Here is a 12555-nt window from a genome sequence, read left to right on the forward strand (position 1 = left end):
CGGGGCCCGCCAGTCGGCGGGCCCCAGCGGTCGGCAAAGAAGACGGAGGCCAGAGGCACTGATGGCTGGGCCCGCGTCCTACCGGATTACCATTGTACCCCTGTGGGGGGTAGGCCTATATAAACCCCCCGGGGCACCCATGCAAAGGGTTGGAACCCATTAGCTCTAGACCAGATCATATAGAAGGGAGAAAGCTAGCCTTGCCCACTCCTACCACCAGAAAACAGCTCAAGGAGCAACCGTGTAAACACTTCGGCCATAGTGATCATGCGGAGACCCCGCAGAGCAGCAGTAGGGGTGTTATCTCCCCGGAGAGCCCCGAAGCTGGGTAAGATTCGCCGGCGTGCATGTCTTCGCCTCATCCCGTTTCCAGGCACCGGCGACGTTCTACTCGCCCCCACCATGATAAGCCATCCGTTGGCATATGTCGCACCAAACCCCCGACAGATGGCAAAGTGAACAAAGGTATATTTGATATATAGACTATTGATGTATATTTTACTAGTGTTCATAGAAACCCGTCGGTATTTGATACTGGTTCAGTTGCTAAGAGTAGTAACTCAAAACGGGAATTGCAGAATAAACAGAGACTAGTTGAGGGTGAAGTGATGATGTGTGTTGGAAGTGGTTCCAATATTGATATGATCATCATCGTATACTCCCTACACTTTCGGGATTAGTGGTGAACCTAAATAAGTGTTATTTGGTGTTTGCGTTGAGCATCAATATGATTTGATCATGTTTATTGCAATACGGTTATTCATTTAAGTTAGAGAATAATTGTTATTCTATTTACATGAATAAAACCTTCTATGGTTATGCACCCAATGAAAATGGTTTGTTGAATCTCGATCGTAGTGATACACATATTCATAATATTGAAGCCAAAAGATGCAAAGTTAATAATGATAGTGCAACTTATTTGTGGCACTGCCGTTTAGGTCATATTAGTGTAAAGAGCATGAAGAAAATCCATGTTGATGGGCTTTTGGAATCACTTGATTATGAATCAGTTGATGCTTGTTAACCATGCCTCATGGGCAAAGATGACTAAGACTCCGTTCTCTAGAACAATGGAGCAAGCAACTGACTTATTGGATATAATACATACTGATGTATGAGGTCCGATGAGTGTTGAGGCTCGCGGCGGGTATCGTTATTTTTCTGACCTTCACAGATGATTTGAGCAGATATGGGTATATCTACTTGAAGAAACGTAAGTTCTGAAACATTTGAAAAGGTCAAAGAATTTCAGAGTGAAGTGGAAAATCATCATAACAAGAAAATAAAGTTTCTATGATCTGATCGCAGAGGCGAATATTTGAGTTACGAGTTTGGCCTTCAATTAAAACAATGTGGAATAGTTTCACAAAACTCATGCCACCTGGAACACCACAGCGTAATGGTGTGTCCGAACGTCATAACCGTACTTTATTTGATATAGTGGAATCTATGATGTCTCTTACCGATTTACCACTGTTGATTTGGGGTTATGCATTAGAGACAGCTGCATTCACATTAAAAAGGGCACCATCTAAATCCGTTGAGACGACACCGTATGAACTGTGGTTTAGCAAGAAACCTAAGCTGTCGTTTCTTAAAGTTTGGGGTTGCGATGCTTATGTGAAAAAGTTTCATCTTGATAAGCTCAAACCCAAGTCGGAGAAGTGCGTCTTCGTAGGATACCCAAAAGTAACTGTTGGGTACACCTTCTATCACAGATCTGAAGGCAACATATTTGTTGCTGAGAATGGATCCTTTCTAGAGAAGGAGTTTCTCTCGAAAGAAGTGAGTGGGAGGAAAGTAGAACTTGATGAGGTAACTGTACCTGCTCCCTTATTGGAAAGTAGTTCATCACATAAATTTGTTTCTGTGACTCCTAAACCAATTAGTGAGGAAGCTAATGATGATGATCATGTAACTTCAGATCAAGTTACTACCGAACCTTGTATGACAACTAGAGTGAGATCCGCACCAGAGTGGTACAGAAATCCTGTTCTGGAGGTCATGTTAATTGACCATAACGAACCTACGAACTATGAGGAAGCAATGATGAGCCCAGATTCCGCGAAATGGCTTGAGGCCATGAAATCTGAGATGGGATCCATGTATGAGAACAAAAGTGTGGACTGTGGTTGACTTGCCCGTTGATCGGCAAGCCATTGGGAATAAATGGATCTTCAAGAAGAAGACTGGCGCTGACGGTAATGTTACTTTCTATAAAGCTCGGCTTGTTGCAAAAGGTTTTCAACAAGTTAAAGGGATTGACTACGATGAGACTTTCTCACCCGTAGCGATGCTTAAGTCTGTCTGAATCATGTTAGCAATTGTCGCATTTTATAATTATGAAATTTGGCAAATGGATGTCAAAACTACATTCCTTAATTGATTTCTTAAAGAAGAGTTGTATATGATGCAACCAGAAGGTTTTGTCGATCCTAAAGGTGTTAACAAAGTGTGCAAGCTCTAGCGATCCATCTATGGACTGGTGCAAGCATCTCGGAGTTGGAATATACACTTTGATGAGTTGATCAAAGCATATAGTTATATACATACTTGCGGTGAAGCCTGTATTTACAAGAAAGTGAGTGGGAGCACTACAACATTTCTCATAAGTATATGTGAATGACATATTGTTTATCGGAAATAATGTAGAATTTTCTGGAAAGCATAAAGGAGTATTTGAAAGGAGTTTTTCAAAGAAAGACCTCGGTGAAGCTGCTTACATATTGAGCATCAAGATCTATAGAGATAGATCAAGACGCTTGATAAGTTTTTTCAATGAGTACATACCTTGACAAAGATTTTGAAGTAGTTCAAAATGGAACAGTCAAAGAAGGAGTTCTTGCCTATGTTTCAAGGTGTGAAGTTGAAAAAGACTCAAAACCCGACCACGGCAGAAGATAGAGAGAGAATGAAAGTCATTCCCTATGCCTCAGCCATAGGTTCTATAAAGTATGCCATGCTGTGTACCAGACCTATTGTATACCCTGTTGGAAATATGCCCTAGAGGCAATAATAAAAGCATTATTATTACATTTCCTTGTTCATGATAATTGTCTTTATTCATGCTATAATTGTGTTATCCGGAATCGTATTGCATGTGTGAATAACAGACACCAACATGTCCCTAGTAAGCCTCTAGTTGACTAGCTCGTTGATCAACAGATAGTCATGGTTTCCTAACTATGGACATTGGATGTCATTGATAACGAGATCACATCATTAGGAGAATGACGTGATGGACAAGACCCAATCCTAAACATAGCACAAGATCGTATAGTTCGTTTGCTAGAGTTTTCCAATGTCAAAGTATCTTTTCCTTAGACCATGAGATCGTGTAACTCCCGGATACCGTAGGAGTGCTTTGGGTCTACCAAACGTCACAACGTAACTGGGTGACTATAAAGGTAGACTACGGGTATCTCCGAAAGTGTCTGTTGGGTTGACATGGATCAAGACTGGGATTTGTCACTCCGTATGACGGAGAGGTATCACCGGGCCCACTCAGTAATGCATCATCATAATGAGCTCAAAGTGACCAAGTGTCTGGTCACGGGATCATGCATTACGGTACGAGTAAAGTGACTTGCCGGTAACGAGATTGAACGAGGTATTGGGATACCGACGATCGAATCTCGGGCAAGTAACATATCGATTGACAAAGGGAATTGCATACGGGGTTGATTGAATCCTCGACATCGTGGTTCATCCGATGAGATCATCGTGGAGCATGTGGGAGCCAACATGGGTATCCAGATCCCGCTGTTGGTTATTGACCGGAGAGTCGTCTCGGTCATGTCAGCTTGTCTCCCGAACCCGTAGGGTCTACACACTTAAGGTTCGGTGACGCTAGGGTTGTGAAGATATGTATATGCAGTAACCCGAATGTTGTTCGGAGTCCCGGATGAGATCCCGGACGTCACGAGGAGTTCCGGAATGGTCCGGAGGTAAAGAATTATATATAGGAAGTGCTGTTTTGGCCATTGGGACAAGTTTCGGGGTTATCGGTATTGTACCGGGACCACCGGAGGGGTCCCGCGGGCCCACCGGGTGGGGCCACCTGTCCCGGGGGGCCACATGGGCTGTAGGGTGTGCGCCTTGGCCTAGATGGGCCAAGGGCACCAGCCCCAAAGGCCCATGCGCCTAGGGTTCCACTTAAAGGAAGAGTCCAAGTGGTGGAAGGCACCTCCAGGTGCCTTGGGGGGGAGGGAAACCTCCCCATGGCAGCCGCACCTAGGAGATTGGATCTCCTAGGCTGCGCACCACCCCCCTTGGCCCTCCTATATATAGTGGGGGAGAGGAGGGACTTGAAACCCAGCCCCTGGCGCCTCCCTCTCTCCCCGTTACGTCACTCTCGCGTAGTATAGGCGAAGCCCTGCTACTGTGACGCCCTGCATCCACCACCACGCCGTCGTGCTGCTGGATCTTCATCAACCTCTCCTTCCCCCTTGCTGGATCAAGAATGAGGAGACGTCTCTCGTCCCGTACGTGTGTTGAACGCGAAGGTGCCGTCCGTTCGGCGCTTGGTCATCGGTGATTTGGATCACGTCGTGTTCGACTACATCATCACCGTTCTTTGAACGCTTCCGTGCGCGATCTACAAAGGTATGTAGATGCATCCGATGACTCGTTGCTAGATGAACTCCTAGATGGATCCTGGTGAAACGAGTAGGAAAATTTTTGTTTTCTGCAATGTTCACCAACAGTGGCATCATGAGCTAGGTCTATGCGTAGTTCTTCTTGCGCGAGTAGAACACAATTTGTTGTGGGCGTAGATTTGTCAACTTCATTGCTGCTACTAGTCTTTTCTTGCTTCAGCGGTATTGTGAGATGAAGTGGCCCGGACCAACCTTACACGTACGCTTACGTGCGACCGGTTCCACCGACTAACATGCACTAGTTGCATAAGGTGGCTGGCGGGTGTCTGTCTCTCCCACTTTAGTTGGAGCGGATTCGATGAACAGGGTCCTTATGAAGGGTAAATAGAAGTTGACAAATCACGTTGTGGATTTAACGTAGGTAAGAAGACGTTCTTGCTAGAACCCTAATTCAGCCACGTAAAACTTGCAACAACAATTAGAGGACGTCTAACTTGTTTTTGCAGCAAGTGGTTTGTGATATGATATGGCCAAAGTTGTGATGAATGATGAATGATCTATATGTGATGTATGAGATGTTCATGCTATTGTAATAGGAATCACGACTTGCATGTCGATGAGTATGACAACCGGCAGGAGCCATAGGAGTTGTCTTTATTCTTTTATATGACCTGCGAGTCATTGAGAAACGCCATGTAAATTACTTTACTTTATTGCTAAACGTGTTAGCCATAGTAGTAGAAGTAATAGTTGGTGAGAAACTTCATGGAGACACGATGATGGAGATCATGATGATGGAGATCATGGTGTCAAGCCGGTGACAAGATGATCATGGAGCCCCAAGATGGAGATCAAAGGAGCTGTTTGATATTGGCCATATCATGTCATGTTTATTATTTGATTGCATGTGATGTTTATCATGTTTTGCATCTTGTTTACTTAGAACGACGGTAGTAAATAAGATGATCCCTTATAATAATTTCAAGAAGTGTTCCCCCTAACTGTGCACCGTTGCGACAGTTCGCTGTTTCAAAACATCACGTGATGATCGGGTGTTTTATTCAGACGTTCACATACAACGGGTGTAAGACAGATTTACACATGCAAACACTTAGGTTGACTTGACGAGCCTATCATGTACAGACATGGCCTCGGAACACAAAAGACCGAAAGGTCGAGCATGGGTCGTATAGAAGATACGATCAACATGAAGATGTTCATCGATGTTGACTAGTCCGTCTCACGTGATGATCGGACACGGCCTAGTCAACTCGGATCATGTAATACTTAGATGACTAGAGGGATGTCTAATCTAAGTGGGAGTTCATTAATAATTTGATTAGATGAACTTAATTATCATGAACTTAGTCTAAAATCTTTGCAATATGTCTTGTAGATCAAATGGGCAACGTAGTCCTCAACTTCAACGTGTTCCTAGAGAAAACCAAGCTGAAAGACGATGGCAGCAACTATACGGACTGGGTCCGGAACCTGAGGATCATCCTCATAGCTGCCAAGAAAGATTATGTCCTACAAGCACCACTAGGTGAAGCTCCCGTCCCACAGAACCAAGACGTTATGAACGCTTGGCAGACACGTGTTGACGACTACTCCCTCGTTCAGTGCGGCATGCTTTACAGCTTAGAGCCGGGGCTCCAAAAGCGTTTTGAGAGACATGGAGCATATGAGATGTTCGAAGAGCTGAAAATGGTTTTTCAAGCTCATGCCCGGATCGAGAGATATGAAGTCTCCGATAAGTTCTTCAGCTGTAAGATGGAGGAAAATAGTTCTATCAGTGAGCACATACTCACTATGTCTGGGTTACATAACCGCTTGTCTCAGCTGGGAGTTAATCTCCCGGATGATGCGGTCATTGACAGAATCCTCCAGTCGCTTCCACCAAGCTACAAGAGCTTTGTGATGAACTTCAACATGCAGGGAATGCAAAAGACCATTCCTGAGTTGTTCTCAATGCTGAAATCAGCGGAGGTAGAAGTCAAGAAGGAACATCAAGTGTTGATGGTCAATAAAACCACTAAGTTCAAGAAAGGCAAGGGTAAAAAGAACTTCAAGAAGGACGGCAAGGAGGTTGCCGCGCCCGGCAAGCAAGCTGCCGGGAAGAAGCCAAAGAATGGACCCAAGCCCGAGACTGAGTGCTTTTATTGCAAGGGAAGCGGTCACTGGAAGCGGAACTGCCCTAAATATTTAGCAGACAAGAAGGCCGGCAAAACAAAAGGTATATGTGATATACATGTAATTGATGTGTACCTTACTAGTGTCCGTACTATCTCCTGGGTATTTGATACCGGTGCAGTTGCTCACATTTGTAACTCAAAGCAGGGGCTGCGGAATAAGCGGAAACTGGCAAAGGACGAGGTGACGATGCGCGTCGGGAATGGTTCCAAGGTCAATGTGATCGCCGTCGGCACGCTGCCTCTATATCTACCTTCGGGATTAGTTTTAAACCTTAATAATTGTTATTTAGTGCCAGCTTTGAGCATGAACATTGTATCGGGATCTCGTTTAATTCGAGATGGCTACTCATTTAAATCCGAGAATAATGGTTGTTCTATTTATATGAGAGATATGTTTTATGGTCATGCTCCTATGGTGAATGGTTTATTCTTTATGAATCTCGAACGTGATACTACACATGTTCATAATGTGAGTACCAAAAGATGTAAGGTTGATAATGATAGTCCCACATACTTGTGGCACTGCCGCCTTGGTCACATAGGTGTCAAACGCATGAAGAAGCTCCATGCAGATGGACTTTTAGAGTCTCTTGATTATGAATCATTTGACACGTGCGAACCATTCCTCATGGGTAAGATGACCAAGACTCCGTTCTCAGGAACAATGGAGCGAGCAACCAACTTATTGGAAATCATACATACTGATGTGTGCGGTCCAATGAGTGTTGAAGCTCGCGGTGGCTATCGTTATGTTCTCACGCTCACTGATGATTTAAGTAGATATGGGTATATGTACTTAATGAAACACAAGTCTGAAACCTTTGAAAAGTTCAAGGAATTTCAGAGTGAGGTTGAAAATCAACGTGACAGGAAAATCAAGTTTCTACGATCAGATCGTGGAGGAGAATACTTGAGTCACGAGTTTGGCACACACTTAAGAAAATGTGGAATAGTTTCACAACTCACGCCGCCTGGAACACCTCAGCGCAACGGTGTGTCCGAACGTCGTAATCGCACTCTATTAGATATGGTGCGATCTATGATGTCTCTTACCGATTTACCGCTATCTTTTTGGGGCTATGCTTTAGAGACTGCCGCATTCACTTTAAATAGGGCTCCGTCGAAATCCGTTGAGACGACACCGTATGAATTATGGTTTGGGAAGAAACCTAAGCTATCGTTTCTAAAAGTTTGGGGATGCGATGCTTATGTCAAGAAACTTCAACCTGAAAAGCTCGAACCCAAGTCGGAAAAATGCGTCTTCATAGGATACCCAAAAGAAACTATTGGGTACACCTTCTACCTCAGATCCGAAGGCAAGATCTTTGTTGCCAAGAATGGGTCCTTTCTAGAGAAAGAGTTTCTCTCGAAAGAAGTAAGTGGGAGGAAAGTAGAGCTTGATGAAGTATTACCTCTTGAACCGGAAAATGGCACAACTCAAGAAAATGTTCCTGAGGTGCCTCAACCGACTAGAGAGGAAGTTAATGATAATGATCAAGATACTTCTGATCAAGCTCCTACTGAAATTCGAAGGTCCACAAGGACACGTTCCGCACCAGAGTGGTACGGCAACCCTGTCTTGGAAATCATGTTGTTAGACAACGGTGAACCTTCGAACTATGAAGAAGCGATGGCGGGCCCGGATTCCGACAAATGGCTAGAAGCCATGAAATCCGAGATAGGATCCATGTATGAAAATGAAGTATGGACTTTGACTGACTTGCCCGTTGAACGGCGAGCCATAGAAAATAAATGGATCTTTAAGAAGAAGACAGACGCGGATGGTAATGTGACCATCTATAAAGCTCGACTTGTCGCTAAGGGTTATCGACAAGTTCAAGGGATTGACTACGATGAGACTTTCTCACCGGTAGCGAAGCTAAAGTCCGTCCGAATCATGTTAGCAATTGCCGCATTCTACGATTATGAAATATGGCAAATGGACGTCAAAACGGCATTCCTTAATGGTTTCCTTAAGGAAGAATTGTATATGATGCAGCCGGAAGGTTTTGTCGATCCTAAGAATGCTGACAAGGTGTGCAAGCTCCAACGCTCGATTTATGGGCTGGTGCAAGCATCTCAGAGTTGGAACATTCGCTTTGATGAGATGATCAAAGCGTTTGGGTTTACGCAGACATATGGAGAAGCCTGCGTTTACAAGAAAGTGAGTGGGAGCTCTATAGCATTTCTCATATTATATGTAGATGACATACTGTTGATGGGAAATGATATAGAACTCTTGGACAGCATCAAGGCCTACTTTAATAAAAGTTTTTCAATGAAGGACCTTGGAGAAGCTGCTTATATATTAGGCATCAAGATCTATAGAGATAGATCGAGATGCCTCATAGGTCTTTCACAAAGCACATACCTTGATAAGATATTGAAGAAGTTCAATATGGATCAGTCTAAGAAGGGGTTCTTGCCTGTGTTACAATGTATGAAATTGAGCTCAGCTCAATGTCCGACCACGGCAGAAGATATAGAAGAGATGAGCGTCATCCCCTATGCATCAGCCATAGGTTCTATTATGTATGCCATGCTGTGTACCAGACCTGATGTAAACCTTGCCGTAAGTTTGGTGGGAAGGTACCAAAGTAATCCCGGCAAGGAACACTGGACAGCGGTCAAGAATATCCTGAAGTACCTAAAAAGGACTAAGGAAATGTTTCTCGTTTATGGAGGTGACGAAGAGCTCGTCGTAAAGGGTTACGTCGACGCTAGCTTCGACACAGATCTGGATGACTCTAAGTCACAAACCGGATACGTGTATATTTTGAATGGTGGGGCAGTAAGCTGGTGCAGTTGCAAGCAAAGCGTCGTGGCGGGATCTACATGTGAAGCGGAGTACATGGCAGCCTCGGAGGCAGCACATGAAGCAATATGGGTGAAGGAGTTCATCACCGACCTAGGAGTCGTACCCAATGCGTCGGGGCCGATCAAGCTCTTCTATGACAACACTGGAGCTATTGCTCTTGCCAAGGAGCCCAGGTTTCACAAGAAGACAAGGCACATCAAGCGTCGCTTCAACTCCATTCGTGAAAATGTTCAAGATGGAGACATAGAGATTTGTAAAGTACATACGGACCTGAATGTAGCAGATCCGTTGACTAAACCTCTCCCTAGAGCAAAACATGATCAACACCAGAATTTCATGGGTGTTCGATTCATCACAATGTAACTAGATTATTGACTCTAGTGCAAGTGGGAGACTGTTGGAAATATTCCCTAGAGGCAATAATAAAAGCATTATTATTACATTTCCTTGTTCATGATAATTGTCTTTATTCATGCTATAATTGTGTTATCCGGAAATCGTAATGCATGTGTGAATAACAAACACCAACATGTCCCTAGTAAGCCTCTAGTTGACTAGCTCGTTGATCAACAGATAGTCATGGTTTCCTAACTATGGACATTGGATGTCATTGATAACGAGATCACATCATTAGGAGAATGACGTGATGGACAAGACCCAATCCTAAACATAGCACAAGATCGTATAGTTCGTTTGCTAGAGTTTTCCAATGTCAAAGTATCTTTTCCTTAGACCATGAGATCGTGTAACTCCCGGATACCGTAGGAGTGCTTTGGGTCTACCAAACGTCACAACGTAACTGGGTGACTATAAAGGTAGACTACGGGTATCTCCGAAAGTGTCTGTTGGGTTGACATGGATCAAGACTGGGATTTGTCACTCCGTATGACGGAGAGGTATCACCGGGCCCACTCAGTAATGCATCATCATAATGAGCTCAAAGTGACCAAGTGTCTGGTCACGGGATCATGCATTACGGTACGAGTAAAGTGACTTGCCGGTAACGAGATTGAACGAGGTATTGGGATACCGACGATCGAATCTCGGGCAAGTAACATATCGATTGACAAAGGGAATTGCATACGGGGTTGATTGAATCCTCGACATCGTGGTTCATCCGATGAGATCATCGTGGAGCATGTGGGAGCCAACATGGGTATCCAGATCCCGCTGTTGGTTATTGACCGGAGAGTCGTCTCGGTCATGTCAGCTTGTCTCCCGAACCCGTAGGGTCTACACACTTAAGGTTCGGTGACGCTAGGGTTGTGAAGATATGTATATGCAGTAACCCGAATGTTGTTCGGAGTCCCGGATGAGATCCCGGACGTCACGAGGAGTTCCGGAATGGTCCGGAGGTAAAGAATTATATATAGGAAGTGCTGTTTTGGCCATTGGGACAAGTTTCGGGGTTATCGGTATTGTACCGGGACCACCGGAGGGGTCCCGCGGGCCCACCGGGTGGGGCCACCTGTCCCGGGGGGCCACATGGGCTGTAGGGGTGCGCCTTGGCCTAGATGGGCCAAGGGCACCAGCCCCAAAGGCCCATGCGCCTAGGGTTTCCCAAAGGGAAGAGTCCCAATGGTGGAAGGCACCTCCTAGGTGCCTTGGGGGGGAGGGAAACCTCCCTTGGCCGCCGCCCCCCCCTTGGCCCTCCTATATATATTGGGGGAAGGAGGGCTCTTTGGGAAACGCCTTTGGTTGCCTCCCTCTCTCCCCGTTACGTCACTCTCGCGTAGTATAGGCGAAGCCCTGCTACTGTGACGCCCTGCAATCCACCACCACGCCGTCGTGCTGCTGGATCTTCATCAACCTCTCCTTCCCCCTTGCTGGATCAAGAAGGAGGAGACGTCTCTCGTCCCGTACGTGTGTTGAACGCGGAGGTGCCGTCCGTTCGGCGCTTGGTCATCGGTGATTTGGATCACGTCGTGTTCGACTACATCATCACCGTTCTTTGAACGCTTCCGTGCGCGATCTACAAAGGTATGTAGATGCATCCGATGACTCGTTGCTAGATGAACTCCTAGATGGATCTTGGTGAAACGAGTAGGAAAATTTTTGTTTTCTGCAACGTTCACCAACATACCCTGCCCTGAGTTTGGCAAGGGAGTACAATAGTGATCTAGGAGTAGATCACTGGACATTGGTCACAATTATCCTTGGTGGAATAAGGATATGTTTCTCGATTATGGAGGTGACAAAAGGTATGTCATAAAGGGTTACGTGGATGCAAGTTTTGACACTGATCCAGATGACTCTAAGTCTCAATCTGGATACATAATGAAAGTGGGAGCAATTAGCTAGAGTAGCTCCGTGCAGAGCATTGTTGACATAGAAATTTGCAAAATACATACGGATCTGAATGTGGCAGACCCGTTGACTAAACATCCCTCACAAGCAAAACATGATCACACCTTAGTACTCTTTTGGTATTAATCACATAGCAATGTGAACTAGATTATTGACTCTAGTCAACCCTTTGGGTGTTGGTCACATGACGATGTGAACTATGGGTGTTAATCGCATGATGATGTGAACTATTGATGTTAAATCACATGGCGATGTGAACTAGATTATTGACTCTAGTGCAAGTGGGAGACTGAAGGAAATATGCCCTAGAGGCAATAATAAAGTTATTATTTATTTCCTTATTTCATGATAAATGTTTATTATTCATGCTAGAATTGTATTAACCAGAAATGTAATACATGTGTAATACATAGACAAACAGAGTGTCACTAGTATGTCTCTACTAGACTAGCTCGTTAATCAAAGATGGTTATGTTTCCTAGCCATAGACATGAGTTGTCATTTGATTAACAGGATCACATCATTAGGAGAATGATGTGATTGACTTGACCCATTCCGTTAGCTTAGCACACGATCGTTTAGTATTCTGCTATTGCTTTCTTCATGAATTATACATGTTCCTATGACTATGAGA

The sequence above is a fragment of the Triticum urartu genome, chromosome 2 (genome assembly GCF_003073215.2).
Source record: "Triticum urartu cultivar G1812 chromosome 2, Tu2.1, whole genome shotgun sequence".
NCBI lineage: Eukaryota > Viridiplantae > Streptophyta > Magnoliopsida > Poales > Poaceae > Triticum > Triticum urartu.